Below are 21796 nucleotides of genomic sequence, written 5' to 3' on the forward strand. Positions count from 1 at the left end.
AACAATTAGCCGTTTAGATGAGTACGAAAATGTAACAGCAACTATTCAGATCAGTTAATTGTTTAAATCATTTTTTAAGCAAAAACATTCTTCATTTCCAACATCTCAATCATGAGGCTTTTCTCTGTTCTATATAATTGAAATCTCTTTGCAGACATTTGAATATGTCGCCTCGGGCTCTGAGAAATAGTGATGGAATATTTTACTAATTTCTTTCTCTTTTTTTTTTTTTTTTTGCCATTTTACCATTATTTGTTAACAGACCGTTTATAGGTTAAGTGGTATGCGTCTATCAGCACGCCCATTTTAAACTATTTTCTGACATATTACAACCAGCGAATGAATCGAGAAAATAATCATCAGATTAATGTATAATTAAGATAATCATTAGTTCGTCCGATCCAGCTGCAACACTGAAAAGCTGCTGACACATATACAGTGTATGAAAGGGGCCGTCCTGCTCAACGAGATCCTTTGTGTTTGATACTTTACCATACGAAGCACATTTAGCTAATAATGAGCTTTTACTTAATTAACTTTTACTTGTTATAGAAAATATCTTACTAGGGATGTTAATAATTAACCGTTTAACTGTTAACCGACATTAAGCATTTTAACCGATTAACGCTATCGGTTAAAATGGTTAAAATATATATTAATAATTAGTTAAAAAGCTGAGAAAAACTTGTCACTTCAAGGAGAAAAGCTGGTCCACCTGAAGCGGAGCCGGCGTTACAGATATAGGAAGCTCCCGTCTCTGGCTTGCTTGAGCGGAGGAGTTGCAGCATTTATCCACCGACAAATAAACTGTACACACACTGTCTCCTACACCTACGTTCACAGCTAGAACGCCACCGACAACACAGTCGGTCGGAAACTCTGAAGTTACGCCGCGCTGACAGAGCGTATGTGTGTGGCTACAGCGACACGGAGACACCGGCAACGCTAGAGCTGCTAACGTAGCACAAACACACACACTGTTTGTAGGATAATCGCTATCGTTAATCCGGGCAGACACACAGCTGACAACCTGCTAAACTAAACTAAATGTGTGGTGGAGACTTTTAGTGGGAAAGTGGCTGCATGTCCGTGACACTACACGCAGCATCGTAGCTGCTAAGTTAACGCTCCCGGACGGTGAACTGGAGACTCAGTTGTCTGTTGTGCTCCTGCAGCTGGAGCACCGCTGCATGCGAGGCACAAATCTCGTCGGTTAACGGTTATTAATCAGTTAACAAGGGTCGGTTATCGGTTAGGACAAATTTTCAAAATTAGCATCCCTATATCTTACATTATAGAATTTCTACTTAAGCATCTCAGTGAGCATTTCCTCCACAGTATATATGAGTCCCAAAAGGGCAGTGTCCACAATCCTGATACAAATCCACACATTGTGCATTAACTCAAACGGTGGGAGAGTGAGACCTGCTCTCGGGTTATGATTCAGCATTATTGTCTCTGAAGGAAGGAATTGGACTCAGAGAGTGCTACTCCCCCGGACAAGTTGTGCTTCTTGTGAAATGATTGTTTTATTGTTGCACTGTGTACAACATTTGCTCACATCAATAATGGGATATGCTCCAATGCATCAAGGAAACCCTGAGAGAGAGAATCTAGTCTCATTTGACTCATTTGATTTCGCCGCTCGCGTTTGTGGCAAAGCAGGTTTGGAGAAAGACACAGACATGATTAAATATTCACATCTTCCTGCCTAAACTTTCTCTCTGATCATATGGAGGCTCTGTACAGCAGAGAGAAAACTCCAGATGGACATCTTTAAGATTCCCAGAACCTCTTCTTTTTCGCTATAGCAGGAGTTTTGGGGTCAAGGTGTGAAGGAAGGAGCAAAAGACCCGTTTCCCACAATCCCTCCGCAGCCATAGCCCCCCAGCTGTTCAAGGGCTTCCATAACAACAGCTGCGCAGAGGTTTAGTGGTTCATGTTGCTATGACAACAGCAGGATCAATTGGCATGCACAGACTCTGGGCTAATAGCAAAAGTGACATTATACCATAATTTCGTTTCAATAAAACACAGGCAGGTTTTTTACTGCACTGAGATTCAGGGGGACATAAAAAAAGAGGCAAATAATTAATTTTGCATGATAATGCCTGTGGCTCGTGCGCCCGAAAGTCGCAAGAATCTCCCACGCATATTGACAACCAACCCAGCAAACCTACACACTTCGAAATCATTCCCTGGGATTGAAGATGAAGTCAGTATAGTGCGATTGTTTCCCGGCTCATACAATGGAAGCTAAATAAGTCCTCATGCCCGGCAGCTGTATGTGCCACAGATCGCTGACCGGCAGGATGTGCAACAATCAGAAATATTTCTGTTCTCCTGACAAACAGGATATCGGGTCACTTGGTCACCTTAACAGTGAGGAATCACACACACATGATGATCCAGCTGCGCTTGAGGTTTACATGTACAATAGAGTTTCAGGCTCAGGTGACGCATCACAAGCATGAATCCTCAAATGTGGTGGAAGTGACGAAGCTCGGTTCCAGCCGAACTTCAACCAATTCCAGGGAATTATAAGGGGCTCACGGTGGCAATGGCAGGTATTCCCACAGGAGTAACCGGAGCCGGCGCGACGTCAGCGCTGGTTTAAGCCCAACATTTAATGAGCATGCAGCTGATACAGGCAGCTGAGCCAGACAAAACACACACATTTAGTCTACACACACACCAATATGATCACTTTATCCAGCTGCAACACATATCATGACAAGGTTCACTAACTTTGCATCTCTGCCACTAATCAACTCTCGGCTGATATTAGACATTGATTATATTCCTCCCTGTCTCACATAATATGATAGCCCCTTGTGAACAGTGTGTGGGGGGGGAGCTAAACAGGAATCCACTGCTAAAAATACCCATGTTGTGATAAGTCAGGTTTGAGCAAACAAAAAGAGACCAGTCTAATTTCCTCCAGTCTGGGCTTCTGTGAGTTCCAATCCTCCCAGCCACCAGTGGATTCATCTATTTAATGAATCAAGCTGCATCAAGAAGGGAGAAAAAAAAAATCTGCAGACTAGTGGGATATAAAGAGATTATCCAAACGGAGGCTAATGATGTGAAAAGAATCACAGACTTAAAGAGAATGAAGGTGCAACCGGGAACATAGATGTGTTTTTACTGAGAGGTTTTGGGGGTGTTCAGTGACTGAATAGCTAATATTTACTAAAACATCTACTTCCTCTACGTCTAATAGAGGAGTACTTCACACAACATACTTTACACAATCATGTATATCCAGAATATCTTATTTTATAGAGCTCATAGTAGCCTGTTACCCCACCAGAGCACTGCGCTCCCAGAATACAGCAGGGTTACTTGAGGTTCCTAGAGTCTCCAAATGGGAGCCAGAGCCTTCAGTTATCAAGCTCCTCTTCTGTGGAACCAGCTCCCAGTTTCAGTCCTGGAGGCAGACACCCTCTCCAAGAGTAGGCTTAAGACTTTCCTCTTTGATAATGCTTATAGTTAGGGCTGGTCCGAGGCTGCCGTGGACCAGCCCCTAGTTATGCTGCTATAGGCCAAGACTGCCGGGGGACTTCCTATGATACACTGAGCTACTCTCTTCTTTCTCTCTCCATCTGGATGAATTCATGTCCCGTTCATGCATGTTACCAACTTGGTTTCTTCCCCGAAGTCTTTGTGCTTTCTCGTCTCGCAGGTATCCATGGAATCGGGGTAACACCTGGATCGTGGTTGCGTCTGCTGCCTGCTTGACAACCACTGCTACCATCATTGTTATCAGCCTTTTTATTAGTAGTAGTAATAGGCTTGTCGCAGTAGTCGGTGTTACCGGATGATGATATAAGATTAAGGAAAATTGGAAATAGGGTGAGCAAAATAGGGACTACATTAAATGACTAAATGTGTGCTCAGACTAAAAAAAAACAAGAAATGGAAAAATAAAATGAGCAAGTGAAAGATGAATAGAATAATATAGACATTTGTATTTATTTTAACTATGTAGCATTACTAACATAACACTATTATTCATTGATGTATTCAGATATATTTTTCACTCGTCTGATAACTAACTTGTGATGGTTTCAGGGCTCCACACATGTACACCAGTTCATCATTATATATCTCCATATATCAACCTTTCAACGTGTTAGAATTCAGCATGAATTTAAATATTGCATATTTCTCACTGTCCAAAACACTTAATACTTCAGCCCAACTTCCCAAATGCAATAAAAGAAAGGTAGGTAGTGAGCTACTGCACATTGCGTGTATCATCTGAGCTATGCTTCTTAAACTGCTTTAGGCTCTGGTGAGACTCTCATATGCTTTCACTTACACAAAGGCTAATACAAGGATGTGGTTTTTTAAGTGGGCCTCAGCGAGCTCTCCGTCCAAAGCTTCTGAGTAGTTCTGTTTGGTTTTAAACCACGCTTTTTTTGTGCAACACTATGTTACAAAGTTTAAATAGTACCGCACTCATTCTTGTCTTTTGCCCTCTTATAGTGATCATGTGGTTGATTTTGTTAATGACCATCAACTCTTTTTCATCCGGGTTTGGAACACAACAGCACTGTTTTTATAAATCAGATTCAGGTCATTTTTCATTAAATCGGTGCAAGTTTTCATTTGCAAAATGAACAGATTTCTAGGTTTTAATTAAGTGTTTTCCTGTTTTGGATTTATATATGATGATTATGTTATGGCGTGTTCATTGTCATGTTTATCTATATTGTATGACAAAATGAGTTTGTACCTTGGAGAACAAAAGGACATGTATGAGTCAATAAATAACTAGATTTACCACCTTGCGCTTGTATACCTCCGCTAGCCAGTCGAAGCCAAGTGTCAGTTTACCTCCATGTCTGTCCAAAATGTCATCAATTCATCATTTTATCCTGTTGGACATTTGTGTGAAATTGTTATAATTAGCTATGATACTTTGATTTGTGAGGTCACAGTGACCTTGACCTTTGATCACCAATATCCACAGACAAACAGACAGACAACCCAAAAACATAAGGCCTCACAACTCTATAGATGCGACCCTCCTCCAACCCGTTCAACTCTGATCTTCATCACGACCAGTCTTCCAGAGTCGGCCTTCCAGTGAGCTCGTCAGAAGTCCTGCTCCACATCTCATCCGATCATGATTTAAAAAAGTTATTTCTATAAAACGGTCACTATATCGTGACAGTAGTGCATGAGACAGATAATCTGAAAACATATCATGTTCCTCCGTGTCCTCTGTGTCCTCCGGTGCTCCTAACGGCATCTGCAAGATTTCACAGACCGGAGGAAAACAAGCAGTAAGATCTGATCTGGAGTCTGCTGTCCATCTGCCGTCTATGAGAGCCGGCTGTTACTCGCAAACTCCGACCAAACGGTCAAACTAGGCAGGAAACATTAAGAAAGCTCAAGTTGAAGCGCCGTCATTCTCTTTGAGACATGAATTGAAACAGACACAGTTTAACAATCATTTCCACTATGGTCTCATTATTTATATACTTATGAAATGTAATGTAATTTAAACACCCTTTCATTGTCTGGGCATGAAACAGACGCGGTAGGCAGGGAAGACAGAAACACAATGGACTTGGCAGAGACGGCCGAGGCAGAACTCGGAATTCCCCGTCAGTGTCTGAAGAGAGTTAACCTTGCTTTTCTTTTTTTTTCTTTTTTTTCTGACTCTTCCCTCCTGGTGAAAATCCAAAAGAAAGAAAGTTAACCCTTTCACTGACATGCTGGATGTCTGCTTCAGTTGTTTGTTCAGTGTGCACAGCTCCTCATAGTAAAGCATTACATCCCTATGGACTGAGCCTGCAGAATTTACTGACGGTCAGGTATCCTCTGTAGTCTCTACTATATGCATTTCCTCACATTAGAAATGCACCACTTGTTTCACAGCCCCCCTCAGCTCCATATCCAGGTAGTTAAATACAGAGTACGTTCTGTCCATTTCCCAGGACAGAGAAAAAGAGCAAAGTGAAGTGTCTTTAAATTTAAGGTGCTCTGCCATCTGTATTAAACGTCTATGGCGGTTTATAAATACCACTGACCAAGGGGAGGAAGAAGGACGGCGGTGTAACGGGTCACTGAGACGAAGAGAGACTGAAGGATTCGCATAAACACAGGAAAAAAAGGGACAAAAACTCAGATATACTCAATCAATTTCACCCTCCTCTTTCACTGTCCCTACTTGTATACACACACATATATATATATATATATATATATATATATATATATATATATATGAGGGCTACACCCTGGACAGGTCTCCAGACTATCACAGCACACACCACATACGGCCCGCCAAAGCTTCAATCCGGCCTGCAGAAAATGTGTGGTGGAAAAACAACATGTTCCGCCATTTATAATATGAATTTTCCTCTTTATTATAGCAAACACTAAAACAATTGAGATGGAAATAATTTCATTAGGAATGATTTATCAAACCCCAAATATGTGTGTTTGACCTGCGGTTACTAAAGACATTATAAATCTATCCGTCAGCTTTATTATTGGTGAGTAGCCAACACAACGCCAGGCAGGAGTCAGGCCTATACCACACTCACAAAACTAAAGCATCAAAACGGATAAAGTTGATTCATATTTCCTGCCAATCATGACTGCATTCTGTAAATTCTGTTTTGGTAATTACAGATTTTTACCATCACTCCTTTGTGAACTGACTGAGAGCAGGGTCTAAATTAAGCATTCGCCACCCGCCAAATGCAGGTAAACTGTTGGCAGTGGCGGGTAACATTGTCAGGCTGTCCGCCTCTTCGGGAAGGCACGGTTCCTATTGAGAGCCGGTTCCTAGTTGTCTGATTCCGCATGCCCCTATGAATCCTCTTATCGATGCTTTCCGACAGCATGCACAATGATGTAAAGCCATACGCACGCTGTATCGTGTTTCAGTTGGTCTGGGATCGGACGAAAAGGTCAACAGCGTGGCGTTAATAAAACCGAGGGGACGCACCCTATTTTTTCGTGATAATGCTGCACAGTGAGCAACAAATCTGTGTTGAAGTCAACAGGAGGAGAGCTGGTGACGTTAGCCGCTAGCAGCCGATGGGAAGTCCTGCACGGCTAAATACCGGAGCTACTAATGATCCATTGAGTTACATTATGATACCGTTCTATTCAGTAAAAAAATTTATATAGGCAAAGATACAATTATAATGTTATCATGATGTGTTCAAATGTAATGTTGCAAGAAACTTTCAATAAATCCAGTTGTTTGAAGGAGATAGTTGATTTCAGACCCCGACTGAGAGCATTTTCTAGTTAAGTTATGGAGTTCCTGTGTTTTCAGTTTGTTGTGAAAGTCCGGCTCCCACAGTGTCTGCTTAGAGAAATCCTGGCCCTCGGACAAATGCAGTAACATAAACGACAGGCCGACCAACTAGCCTCCCCCCCCCCCCAAAAGAAACTTTTCCTTTAAAGCTAAACAAACACATCGGACCCGCAATCAGCACTATCACATTTCCAACTCCCATTTACACCACACTGACACTGCAGCAATGCCAGAGCGGTGCCAGCAGGGAGACGGGCACAGACATATCACACAGGGGTCTAGTGTGAGACCTTGACCGGCGGAGGGACGGTTGGAAAGCTCTTCTCTCCTCACCCGGTGAGAGTCTCGTCATATAAGCAGCAGATATGACACTGTACCGCCTCCAAGCTGCCTTATTTACCACTGACCCAGCAGCTGTTTAGAACTCACTTATAGCACAGAGCCCTCATCAGTCTCTGGAAGATGAACCCTTATGAAGTTACACAGCGAGTGGGAGGTGTGTGTCGGTGTGTGTCGGTGCGTGACTACGTGTCATTTCTTTACTCTCTTATTCAATATTTTCTGTGATAATTAAAGTCCTCTAAACTCTGTTATGAATTCCTCCGAGAGGCTTCGTCTCCTCTTTGGCTGCAAACTTTTGTTGTGGGTTTTGAATTTCACCGAGGGGGTTCGATCATTTTCAGATTATTTTTATTTAGAAGATTGTGTGGGTTATATGAATAACTGGGGTATCTATGGAAACCCAGTGGTGCCCTCGCATTGTCAAGCTGTGTCTGCTAGACACAGAGATGTAAAGGGATAACTTCCTTAAGCTGTTTAGCTTTCAGTCGACTCAAACAAAACTAAAAAAGATGAGTAAACTTTACTCATAAATCCTGTGAAACATGTCTATCTTACTCTGGTTATTACCATTACCATTATGTGCCAGAGCCATTTATTGATAATAGTAGGAATCACATTGAATTTAATTGTATAAACTCTGAAACCATCTTTTTTTAATAATGGCATCCTGAATATGAATTTCTTTTTTCCCCCCTGAACAACTCACTGAATAAAAAAAAATTAGAAAAACATCTCAATGCTGAAAATAGCTCATTATGTTGTGTTTTACAGGCTTTTGGCACAGGTTAGTGAAAGGTGTCACTGCCAAAAATGCTGCAGGGCCAAAAAAACTGAAACATTTGGCATCAAAGAAGTTGTTCTTGTTATTTAGTGGTGGGAAAAAAAAAGCAAGCATCCGAGACACTGCTGCTGCAGTATGACCAAACTTTACTTTCGTACATCTATCATCTGAGAGGCGGATTTATGGACAACACTAAAATAAGTTTGGTTTACAAATTATTCAGAATCTGCAAGTTTCTTCAAGTTAAATATACAACTTTCTAAATGAAACTGTGGACATGCACACCGTAAACCTGACTGCTGGGTCACATTTCCCTTCATTTATATACATCACTTTCCACTAGTATTTAATACACTGTGAAAATTGGACTTTAATTAGGTGGTAAAATGTGAAGTTATTGCATTTTCAAAACTCCCTTATGCCTTTATAGGCACTCCAGACTAACTCCAGGCAAGGCATCGCAACTGGACTCGGTCCTGATTGGCTCCCATCATTAAATAACTACTGAAATGTTTCCAAGCAGGGCGGCATTGAACTGGAAAAGCATCCAGCAGCAGGTTTACCTCATTTGAATTGGAAGAGCTGCTGTTGTCGGTCAATAATAAGAGCCATATTAGGACCGGTCTGCCTTCACCATGCACGGCTTTAAGTAGTTCAAATCAACCTTTGACTGAACTTTATTCGTAAAAATGCAATAAAAGAAATGTTTCTCGCCTGGAGTTATTGTACATTTATGTAATATTATGGAACATTTAACAGCATTTGAGGACAACCTGTAAATATCTTAATTACCTGCAGTATATACGATGTAAAAAAAAGCTCCACAGAAATTGAAGGGAACATTTAAAAGCTCAAAGCTCGCGACTGAAATGTCGACTGAAGTGATGCACATCTGTCATTTGGATTGGACACGATCTATGCAGCAGACAGCTGCCAAAGTCAAATAGCATATTGGTCTGTCTTCTCACAATAGTCTCCATTATGCTCTATGTCTTGTTATGTCTTCTGCATATAAACTACTGTCTGCTCTGGACCTCCAATCCAAAGTAAAATACATTACAAGGTGCATTACTTTGCATGAGAAGTTTGACGGAAAGGAAACACACTACAAAATGAACTTAAAAGAAGATCTTAACACACTATTCACTAGATTTCTTAACACACCAGAGTGATGGTAAGATATTCATTTCTTTCTGCATTTCTCCCTTTTCAGGAAGGTCTTGAACAATGCAATCTTTGAGAGAGCAAACCTCTTATCGTGGCACATATCCTAACATGCTAATTACCCCACACACAGTTTGAGCTCATTTATTATGCATGAAATAATCTAATATGATGACTGTGATAATTATGCGCACATAGATAAGATAAAAGAGTAGTAACCAATTATGGCGCGGGAGTTGGGAAAAGTAATTATTCTTTGTAGTGGAAAAGAAGTCTCGGTTAGAAAAAAAACAGGGGGTTCAGTCTGCGGGTTTTTTTCATTTAGTTCACAGTGCTGCTATTAACATGTGGAATATCTGCACATCTGCACGGCCTGATAATGTGTAAAGAGTATTTTCTTGATTAAGCTTCCAGTAACACAGATATGTCATGTTGTTGTAAAGCATTACGGATGTTTTCACTGACAAACTTGTATAACTAAAGGCTGCTGAGGTGCTTTCTGCATACATTCATTTACAGCAATGTGTCTGTTATGATAATTGCACGCGCTCGCTCCCTGAGACTCTTCACACACGCCAGAAATCTGACATGTTTACATTACGACTTGAAAGGCAACATGACTCGATGCCTCGGGTCTCGTCAGCGGCAGCGAATCAGGAAGGACGCTAACATGAACGAGTGTCGCTGAGAGTTTCTTGCGCTCGCAAATCAGACGTGTGTTGTAGAGTCATTAAATATCACCACTTGTAAAATCAGAGCTGGTGTGCGGTTAGCCGGCACCACTGTACAAACATACTTAACACAGCACAGCTTTCTTTGACAAATTGTGTGCCTGCCACCGCAAATCACAGGAAACAGAGACTCTACAGTCATTTCATTTTTTTCTGTGACTGCTTCGGTTTGAATTATAAATCCAACTTTTATACGTGATGGAATGTGGCAGCCTGGAAACAGACTTTAACTGGGCTTAATAAGCATTTAGCTCGGAGTGAAGGAGAGAGATGTTTCTCGGCTGGATACTTTGGATAAAAAGCAAACTTGATGACTGAGTCACTGCAAAACATAAATAGAGTGAATGGGGGTTATACAGCCATGTAACACAAAAATGTACTAATTTGTACACTATAAACAGACATCATCTGAAGGAGGGTTGTCTTACTGACTAAAAGCACATTTATCTGACTCAGTGCACACGTCATCTTCACACTCCTCCGGAGGAAACCTCTGTCACCCATTAGCCGGTCCAAGTCTCTGACTCGTGATTGCTTGCAGAGCCTAAGCTTCGGGCCAAACATGATACTCTGACACCAGTCAACAAAGCTCAGAGTTCTTCAGAAGACGGCTCTCGCAAACAACATTTAACACGATTGCCAGATTTTTTAATTTGCACCAAACATCAGCAGAATTTGGGAGCGTGTTCTTGGAAGAAATGTCTTCATGTCCTTTCAGAACAGGAAGTAAAGGAGAATGAATGTGAACAAAGAGACTAAACTAACCATCAGCTCTCTGTGTGCTCTGTAGCTTTAAACTGGAGGTTAATGTCAGTGGCACTCGTGTTTCCTAACACTCTCAGCAGAGTCATAATGTTCTGAATGTAATGAAGTGAGAAGAGGAGAAGGCAAGGACGATGAATACGGCCAAGACGACAATTGCAGTTTCATATACGGACAGCTGATGTTGGGAATAACCGCTCTACTGTGTGATTCTGCAGACTTTTTCACAGCATTGCAGCTCCGTATAGATCACACTTACTGGCATGATTAAGAGTCTATTGTGCGTCCAATATAATATGCATTTGTTTTGCCAGTTATTTTATGAAGAAAACATCACGTCTGCCAGAATTATGTTCAGAGAAGTTTGTTTTTTTCAGGGAACAAAGTGCTACATTCTTAACAGAGAGTTGAAGTGTTTGGGGTCGGGCTGGATGGTGGGCATACAAAGTGCAGGACTATGACACCCCAGACCAGAGTTAGCGTCCTGTGTATGTGGTTAATTTTAGGCAACAGAAATTTAGCCCCGTCTTGTGCTTCAAGTTACCTTTTCAATATGTAACCATGATCTTTGCCTAACCTTAGAAGTGCTTTTGTTGCCAAAACCATAACCATAAAAATCACTAAGAATGCTTTCATTTCTATGAGTGGATACTGAATTGCAAGGGTGTGGGGGAGAGCGGGGTCAGTTGGGACACCAAATAACCTTCCATGACTCACAGACTACTGGAACAGTTATGAACATAATTTGATCCCTGAACTGATACAGATACAATTCATCAAGTTCTTTAAAGCTGGACACCAAACAAGACAGGAACACTTTGTTAAGGAGTGCATTTTCCCAAAATTCTGCCTCCCTGAGACGGTTGGGACACGTTGTTCTGCGATAAACTAAAATAATAATAATAATAATAATAAATAAACTGAAAAAAACTACAGTCTAAATTTGAGCAACTTGTTCACACATATCTTTTAAAAAAAAAAAATTGTAAAATGAGAATATTTCCATAAATTACTGATATGGAATTTTGCAAAAAAGGGTTTCTGACCGGCTGCCACCTGAGTAAACATCCACTCGGTGATCACAGCGGGTCTTATTCAATAAGGAAAAGCCTTTGTCTAGTTTTTGTTGATTTGTAACAATATAGGAACTATTTAGTGTCCCAGCCGTCTCAGGAAGAGCAGACACACTTTAGACTTGTGTGCTACCAACACAAATTCAGACAATAGCAGAAAATAGACCAGAAAATAAGCTTTCCAACAATATGTTTTTTTCTATGTGGCATAACTAAAAACAGCAGAAGAAAAATAAGAAAAGTGCCAAAACATGCATGGTGAATGGCATCTAACTTGCTAAAAAGGCTCCGTCCCAACCGACCCCCCTCTCCTCTACAGTATACGGTAGGAAAACAGATACGTTCATTAAAAATGATTCCTCATTATGTTGATTGGAAAAAGCAATTGGGGTGGACATTTCTCTACAAATGTATTTGCTGTTCAAATGTGGTTTTATAGAGTACTATGTGAACACCATTTGTAGGAGAGTCTGGTTAGCACACAGTTAAAAGCTACTGGCTAAACATGGGACTTTGTATTACAGTGTAAGAGGCATTTAGATCCTTTGGGCACCGATATGAAGTGATATAAATCCAGCAGCACTGAGACATCCAGGATGCCAAAAGCCTTAATGAAATATAATACAGGAATAAAAGAGTGGAGTCCTCCTTTAATATTTCAAGAGTGACAACTCTTATGAAACATCATAAAAGATGTAGCCTTCCCGTGGAGAATGAAACGCACTCCGACTGAAGCCTGTGCTGTCATAAAGTCATGGCGCTTTTATAGCGGGGGACAGAACTGCATAAAGGAAGTCATTCTCCAGCTAATAAGAGCGATCACTAAAATGCATTAGTGCAAATTATTCTGTCCTTGCCACTGTACGATGCTTTTACTAAAAGTCTGTTGATGAGCTGCCGTTTCACCCGACAGCCTGCACACTAACAAGTGTTTCACCAGGCATCTGCAAAGACCACACGGATTAACAGCAAGGTATACGGATGGGTTTGAAGAGAAAGACGTTTTCTGTTAAAGTCTAATGTCAAAATAAAGGAGCAGCTGTAAACCGAGTGGAAAGATCGTCCTTCAGATCAATTGCGTCCTGGAGTGCAATAGGCTGAAACATTCAGATGAGATGTGAGTGGCAGAAAGAGCAATACACACTTGAATGATATCTTTGGAGAGGATTCTGATAAATGGAACCGTGCTCCAGTAAATAGCCTTTTGGAGGTCACAACTTTAGCGTTGTTGCATTTCTATTCAACGTGCAGCAGACTTCAATGGGCTGCTCTGACAATAATCAAAGTAGGGTGATTCTGAAAGGTCATCTACCACCGTTTCAAAGCAGCATAATGTTCATCTCTATTGCACATTTTTCACATGTTGCCTTATGTCTTGGGCAACCCAACCTGTCTCTTGCTGCACCTCATCTGTGTATTGATACAGTAATATATGTTAGCATGGTGTTCACTACATATCTTCAGTAGATGTTTACTTTGTCTGTCTAAAAATGTGTAATAAAAGTTCCTCTGACTCACAGAGGAGGAGGAACAGCAGCTTTCCTGCTGGCAGCAGCACCGCAGTGCTCAAAAACAGCTGGAACTAAACCTGCAGTATGAAACAAGAGAAGTTTAAAGTTACTGTGAGGAGCTGTTAACCAAACAGTCTCATTGTAACACTGATGTCTGTATATGACCTACATATGTAATTGTTAGAGAGAAGATTGGCTATATAGTTATTTTTAATGGCTGTTATCGGTGCACCAAGTTAGAAATCAAATGAAATCACGCAGGTTTATGAGAAACTGCTTCAGCGCCAGACTCCAGCAATCAGCCCACCGCGAACAGAACCAGACCCAGCTTTACTGCCGCCTTCCAACCTACAGTCGGAGGGGCTCCGTTCGGAGGTGGAGAGCTCCACGCCCGGCAGCAGCAGCAGCAGCAGCAGCAGCAGCAGCGGCTCCTCCTCCGGCCAGGAGCAGAGCTTCACCTCGCTGCTCCGCCGGTCCCCGCTGGGAGCCAACACCGACACCACTGCTGCTGGAGGCCCAGGCTGTACTGCTGGGCCCGCTGGAGGGAAGGGAGGCACGGGGGAACCAGAACCAGGACTGTCAGACCCTGCTACTGCAGTAAAATGAGAGATCTCCATCGGGACTCTGGTGCTCGGAAACACTGTTGATGTAACATCAGTTTAACGTTTCAGATTGTTCTCTTATTCTCCATGCTTTAAAGGGTCGGTAGTGCTGTTCAAATCTATTTTTTTATATGAGTGAACAGCCTACCTGTCTACCTACCCACCTGACTACCTGCCTGCGTGCACTCATTGCACGTCACTAGAGTCTTCCACCAGCTGCAAGCATGACTAACAACAGCCATGTTTGTTGTTTATGTTCATAATGATAATTCTTGGGGAGTGTCTTTGGAAGGACGCCTGAAGGGACGGACTGTCAGTGTTGATGACTTGGACACTTTCTCACTAGATTTAGGGACTTTTGGAGCTTGTGCTGCTACTTTCATTGGAAAAGAGTTGGCAACACTGGACTGGGTTTTTAGGTTGGATCTCTTTTATTTTAAAATAGCGTACTCTTGCTCCTCTTAAGTAGAAGAAAAAGATAATAATAGCAATTTTGCTAAAGATATCAAGCCTCAAACATACCGGCAGGAGAAAGCCAATGCCACTTTTACGGTCTTCATTGTGCATTAGCACGATGTTAAGTCGGTGCTATTAGCATGGAAACCCGGCAGTGATGACATTTCACTCAGAAGTAAGTTTTAAAGAGTATTACACTGGGGGAGATTTTCAATAGTGACACCATTTTAGCCCATGCATTTATTCATTTTGGAGGGAAGCACAAATATGCAGCCGCACAGTGTTTGGTGGGATTTTTTTTTTTTTTTCTGCTGTGATCTGCTGTTGAATTCAAATCAAATATTTTGAACCTCACCCAGCTCAGCTGTTACCAGGACTCTCAAATATAATAAATTCAGGATTTACTGGCAGGCTTCATATTTCTCAGTGTGAAGCTCTACTCATTTATTAGGATTATCTACATTCCACCAGAGATAAGAAGCGAAAGGCACAATGAGGTTCGGAGTCTTGTTAAAGGTCTTTAAATGCAGAATATATAATAAGCTGTTGCTAATTTGATTTTGTGCTTGATCCTTGAATAACACCACTGATGTCTAAAAATATAAGTTTTAATTGTTTTTACTGCAAAAATAATGACATCAAAAGCCATTTGCACTAACACTATGGATACTGAGGACATCAGAGGATGGGAATATAGCCTACGTCTTATACACATCTTTGAAATCTCACCCAGAGTAAACACTATTTATGTGTGCATCCTGCTGGTGAACAACCTAAGCTGTATCGGAGTCTTCCATTCTATGCCATGACTTTGACTTAGTTTATGGAATGTGTCCCCGCTGGGTTTTCATTTCCTCCGTCTGAAAAAAGGAATGCAATCAGAGTACTGATGCTAAAATCATTACCTAATGACTAAAGCCTTTGTATGACTTCTTCCATGCTGTGGCGTTCACTGTTCAAGCACACATCACATATTATTGTGTGGAGACGAGTATTTCTAAAAGTTTGTTTGACTGTCTGGAGGCCCGATTGATTCAAATGTGCGAAGCCCAATCGACCGCTGAATCACACAGACTAATATGGACTTTTCTTACATGAAGATATTCTTTGATGACATACTTTGAGAAAAGCCACATTGAGAAAACGTATTGACGTATTTATATAAATGTGATTTGTCCCAAACTAAAAGTATTTTGAAAATAATATATGTCCATTAAGAAGGAACTTTTACGTATCAATAGCATCACCTGCATGCATGCATTTCCTCATATCTCTGTGACACCAAACATGGCAACACAACGCTTCATTAGCTGACAATTTGAGAAGGAAACCACATTGCTGTTAAGAGTTTTATTAGCTAGATAATGTGACGAATAATCTGAAATGATCTGAAATGGTCATTTGTTTTTGGCTCTTTTTTTAAGGTGTGAGGGGTTAAAGTTTTTGTTGGATCGGTTTGAAACTGGGGGAATGACATGTGTCAGCAATAATGCTACTGTATAACACGATAACATCACTATCTGACGCAGTTCTCAACCCACACTGCGGTCCTATACCGCACGTATTTCCATGACATCTCTATGTCCTTCCAGGAACAAAGCTCGGTGATGTTGACAGTATGGAGGATCATTAAATGTGCCTGCTGCTCCTCTTGGAGCATAAATCAAGCCAATCCATCTCTCTCCGACCCCGCTCCCTGGTGGCTTACTTAGAGCCATGCCAACGCAGCACTGGCTGCGGAATGAGCAAGGGTAAGCATGCGAGGGCTGTCCTTAAGCTGAGCTGTCTGACGGTATAAACAGGCCTCTGTCTCCTCTTGAGAGCAATAGGGATCAAACGGGCTTAGTGGGCATGACCTGTGAGGGCCCAGACATGGCCAAAACATGCAACACAACACAACTGTCTAAAGGATCGCTGCTCTATTGAACATGAGGAAACTAGCCTACATCACGTCGCCCACGGGGCTGGAACAGAACCTAGATGCCCTCCGCCGAGGATACCCAGCAGACTGAAGTCTTATGAATAATTCTGAACATCCTCTCTCTTTTTCCTGCCTGATTTGAGAAAGTGAGGCCTTCAAAAAACAAATTAGACATCCCACAATCCGATTGCTACGAAAAGGAGTCTTGCATAGTGAGGCCTGTTAGCCTCGCAAGACCCTCCAAAAAACCTCAGATCTTCTCAAATGATGCATCGGTTTCTCCGGCACCACGCGGGGGTGGAATTAGAGGCAAAGGCGAAGGAAATGACAAGACATTTGCTGGTGGTTTAATTTCCTCGATTGCTTTATGGCCATACATAAATGCTTAAATTGGTTTGTAACATATGCTCTCCTCGCTCTGTTTACTTCCTTCATTTAGTGTGACTGAATCACTTTATTAGTGATTATCCCCCCAAAAGCTGCAGGAATGCACAGCATTACACCTCATCATGTAATTTGCCCATATAGGAGGAATGGGAATATGCAAATACTGTCGGAGTATTTTGCAGCACCAAATATGCCCCCGGGCTGCTTGTCCAATGACACAAATCATCAATTAAGATCTCAGCAGGGTTTGGGGATAAACTAAATTGGCATTATCCCTATCTGACTAAATGTAGAGCCGTGTGGGGTACATCACAACAAAGAACAAACATCACTGAGGGTGATTAGGAGTGATGCGTTTTGACTCGTGTGTGTGTGTGTGTGTGTGTGTGTGTGTGTGTCAAAATGCATTCCCAGCTGAATCATCCACGTTGAGACGCTGACAAAGGTACACAATCATTTGAATAATGTAAAAGGTAACAGACCTCCTTTTGGTCTTTCAACAGCGATTCACAGCAACAACAACAGTGTCTTTCAAAGCGTTTACTGTCACATGGGGTGCGAGTTTAGCTCCTCGTGGGACTTTATGCTCAGCACTCTGCACCTGCCGAATGTGTTTGACGGGGGGGTGCTAAAGTGGTCTAAATCGACCATTGTGATTTCTCAGGGAAGCAGATGATTAGTAAACAAATGGTTCAGGCATATTTAATTAAGCTAATGTACTCCCAAAACTCAGACTAGTCTTTGCTGTGAGGGGCCTTCAATTTGGAATATACTGTTGTAACGTTTGTTTTTTTACCACTGACAGATGACAACAGTTAAGTAACACTATATATATATATATATATATATATAACACTTATATTTCCTGAACTTTACATTTAGAATCATGTGATTATTTATTTTCAAATGTAGATGTTTGCCAAATCTGTGTATGTCCAGGTTCATTGATGTCATATTTGAGGGGCAGAAATCAAAACTGAAAGCAGCTGAACAGATGAGTTGACTAAACTACCAAATCACATAAACAACCTGCCAATCGGTGCCTTTTTTCTGCTTTTTTTTAACTGAATGATCATTTAAATGAAATCGAACAGGGCCCCAGTATATTGGAGACACGCTGTCAGAGAGACACAGGCTCCGTCAAAATCACACAGACGGCATTTCATGCCAGTCAAACGTCTCCAATGAGTGAAATAGTCATTCAAGCAATTGTGGAATAAAGTAGTCATCTGAAATAGAAAGTAAGCGGTGAGCGGCACACAAAGAAGGCCAGTGTTCAGTCTAGAGAGGTTTTGCAGGGCAGGGAATGTGGGGAGTAAACATTAGACCGCACCGAGATGCAGATAGTTTAGAAACACTTCAATCAAAGATGTATTCACCACCGGGAAATGCAAAAGAGGGTTACAACTCCCTGTTTGACCTTTTTAAATACAGACAAGTGAGGACATTTCTTTTTGTTTCACATTTTTCTGGAATAAATGCAAGACATTAGCTTTGTATTAAAAAATATATATTTTGTTTCACTTTGCTGTTTATGAATTGCAAACAGCCAAAAGTTACACATATATAAAAAAAAGAATATATTCACAAAGCCATTTGAATTATTGATTAATGATATATTTTCTTCACTTTGACATGTGCTGTGGTAATTTGCTTGTTTTTGTCACAAAACAAACAAACCCAGCCACACACACACACACACACACACACACTACTGTCTATAATAGAATTTATTATGAACAAAGAAAATTAACTTGGATCAAATCAGAGTGTAAATTATTCTACACCGAAAATCCTTTTTTTTTTTTTTTACAAACACCAATTTTTGCATGTCAAAATAAAAGCCTTTTTCCCTCGAATAAAAACACAGCACGTAACTTCGACATTATAAGACAATAAGCACATTTTGCACGGAAGATTCACACCATCACATATTCATAGTTAATTTACAGATCATAATAATGAGAATGCAGAATGCAAAGCGGGAATAAAGCAGCATCCTCCTGCAGCCTCCTGCAGCCTGAGCGCTCCTCGTGTCCTCCACTCTCTCTCTATACACCAGCACGATTATTCTCTAAATCTCAACCTTTTCTGCACAAAAGCATCCTGCTCTAACCAGCCTAGATCACATCCTCCTGCAGGATGCATCACACAAACATTACCGACACATTCTTTTTTTAAATCCAAACGCTGCATCAAGCAAAAAGGAAAAAAAAAAAAATCCACTGGTCTTTGAGTCCAGCACAAAAATGCATCTCATCTCTTTTCCCTCTCTCTTTTTTCTCCCCCCTCCCTCTCTGACTCTCTCTCTCTCTCTCTCTCTCTCTCTCTCTTTCTTCCCCCCTCCCTCTCTCTCTCTCCATCTCTCTCCTTCTCTCTCTCTCTCTGGCCTGGCTGCCTGTCTGCCTGTATGAATAATGTCCTGCCTTTTGTAATGAGGGTGGGGGGGGAGGTAGGGAGGATGGGGGAGGTGGGGGGGTAAGGGGAAAAAGGACGCTGAAGTGGTAAAGCCCTGCTCCCATGCACTGACATTGAAAATGAATGACAGCTTACCTGCATGCCAATCTTCATCAGACTGACACTGGGCTGACAGCACAGCCTATACTCCTCCACACAGCTGATGACGTCAGCACAGCCAGGCCCCTCCCACCTCCATCATCTTCCCCCAGCACCGAGCACCGAGCACCGGGCTGCTGGTGCCTTCCAGTGTCCATGGGAAATACGGCAATCACGTGTGGGGGGCTTCACAACGGTAACCCCAGCAACCAGCATCAATCTGCAGGAGAAAAGAGTGGTGGAGTTTGTGGGAAAGCTGCTGCAAAAAGCACCAAAAGAACATGTTTTATCTTTCCTGGAGAATTAGTCTTTCTTCCTGATCAGCAACATTAAAGCCTTTTATAGCCTGTCGACCACAAATACACAGGAAATCTGTTCTATTTCCATACATTCATACATTCATACATTTTTTCTTTCCTTGTTTAATTTAGCATTTTTTTGTTTGTGGGAATGCTGCTGCAAAAAGCACCAAAAGAACACGTTTTATCTCTCCTGTACAATTTGTTTTTTCTTTCTCTGATCAGCAACATTAACTTTTACAGCATTTTCAACAGCCTATCGACCACAAATACACATCTTTCCTGTGTTCTATTTTCACATAAACACAAATAAAGTCACAACATGCCAATAAATTAAAAAATGTATAAATCTTATTCAATCATTTTCTTCCAGATTTGTTGTGAGAATCAGTCAGCAGCATCAATCTGCAGGAGAAAAGAGCGGTGGAGTTTGTGGGAATGCTGCTGCAAAAAGCACCAAAAGAACATGTTTTATCTTTCCTGTACAATTTGTTTTTTTCCTGATCAGCAACATTAAAGTTTATTATAGCCTATCGACCACAAATACACATGAAATCTGTTCTATTTTGACATAATAAAATAGAATAGAATAGAAAGCTTTAATGTCATCGTATTAAATACAACGAGATTCACAGTGTCCACTTCTGGTCAGTGCTTTAAAACAAATACTTGACGAGACTAAACGAGCCGGCTAAAACATCTAACAGGTAAAAAAAACAGTTATAAAGCAAATAAAACAGGTGAAGTAGATGTAATAAATAAATATAAACAGAAGTGTTACACTAGAAGTATAAAATATAAGAATAGATGTAACGTAAATAGAGGTAATTGGACTTGTAAAACAGATGTAATAAATAAATAAATATAAACAAAGATAGTTGCACTTGAGGTGTATATACACCTCAAATATAAACACAAATTAGGTCACAACATGCCAATAAAATTAAAAACTTATAAATCTTATTCAATCATTTTCTTCCAGATTTGTTGTGAGAATGAGTCAGCAGTATCTCTGTGACACAGGAAAAGATGTCTACAACCTCCAGTTGGACTACTTTAGCCTATAAGAGAGCTCATACATTTTTTCTTTCCTTGTTTAATTTTGCAATTTTCTTCCCCATTAGTATATGCTAATGCACTCATTCTGACCTAGTTTATTAAACTACTGAATTATAGTGTCCATGAGCATCCATGTATGGGTATAAATCACATGTGTTTATTTATCTATCTATTATATCTAATATGCATTATACTATGTGCTCTTTTGATTCCATTATTTTCTTTATTAGTGTGAAAGAGAAACTAGACCCTGACGTGAGGTTACTCAGGTTTATAATCAGAGAATAATGCTTGTACTGTAGTGTACTGCTGTTTGCTTTCTCCATTCACTCTTTAATCCAACAGATCTTTTTTTTTTTTTAGATTGCAGGAGGAGATCAAATCATTTGAGTGAATTCCAGATAAAAAAAACAGTGAGAACACCAAACTGCACGCACAGTTTGGTAGTTTGCTGTATTAAATCAGGCCTCGGTTTGCTGACTCTAAATGTCTCTAAATGGGATCCAGTGCTGCCATCTGATTCTGATCCAAATTCATTAATAAATGCTGAATGTGTGGATCTTACGAGGGTCACTTTAAGGCATGAAACAGCCCGCCTCTGAATGGCGGAGCTGGCCAGCCCCCTGTCGGCCCACATTAACAACTGCATGCTTCAAAAAGACAGGTGGGATGATGGGAACCAGCACTGCTGCAAATAACAGCCCCTGTAGACATTTCTATTGAGACCTAACACGTCCTTCTGTTTGGTCTGGATAGCTGAAAACACCCAGGAGAACTGACCTTTGCTCCCAGTAGACCACATACACACCAAACACTGACAATATCTGCACTATACTGTAAACTGACTGTGCAATACCATTACTA

The 21796-nt window shown here is 41.0% G+C and overlaps 1 protein-coding gene across 1 annotated transcript in view; it reads right to left on the reverse strand.

Annotated features, from left to right (window-relative positions):
- Positions 1-21796, reverse strand: part of pknox2 (pbx/knotted 1 homeobox 2) — a 103069-nt gene that overhangs the window by 79282 nt on the left and 1991 nt on the right. The window contains exon 2 of the mRNA XM_074610522.1: positions 19572-19794. The gene's annotated coding sequence lies outside the window, so the exon portion shown is untranslated. The remainder of the gene's footprint in view (positions 1-19571; positions 19795-21796) is intronic.

The sequence above is a fragment of the Sebastes fasciatus genome, chromosome 16 (genome assembly GCF_043250625.1).
Source record: "Sebastes fasciatus isolate fSebFas1 chromosome 16, fSebFas1.pri, whole genome shotgun sequence".
NCBI classification, from domain to species: Eukaryota; Metazoa; Chordata; class Actinopteri; order Perciformes; family Sebastidae; genus Sebastes; species Sebastes fasciatus.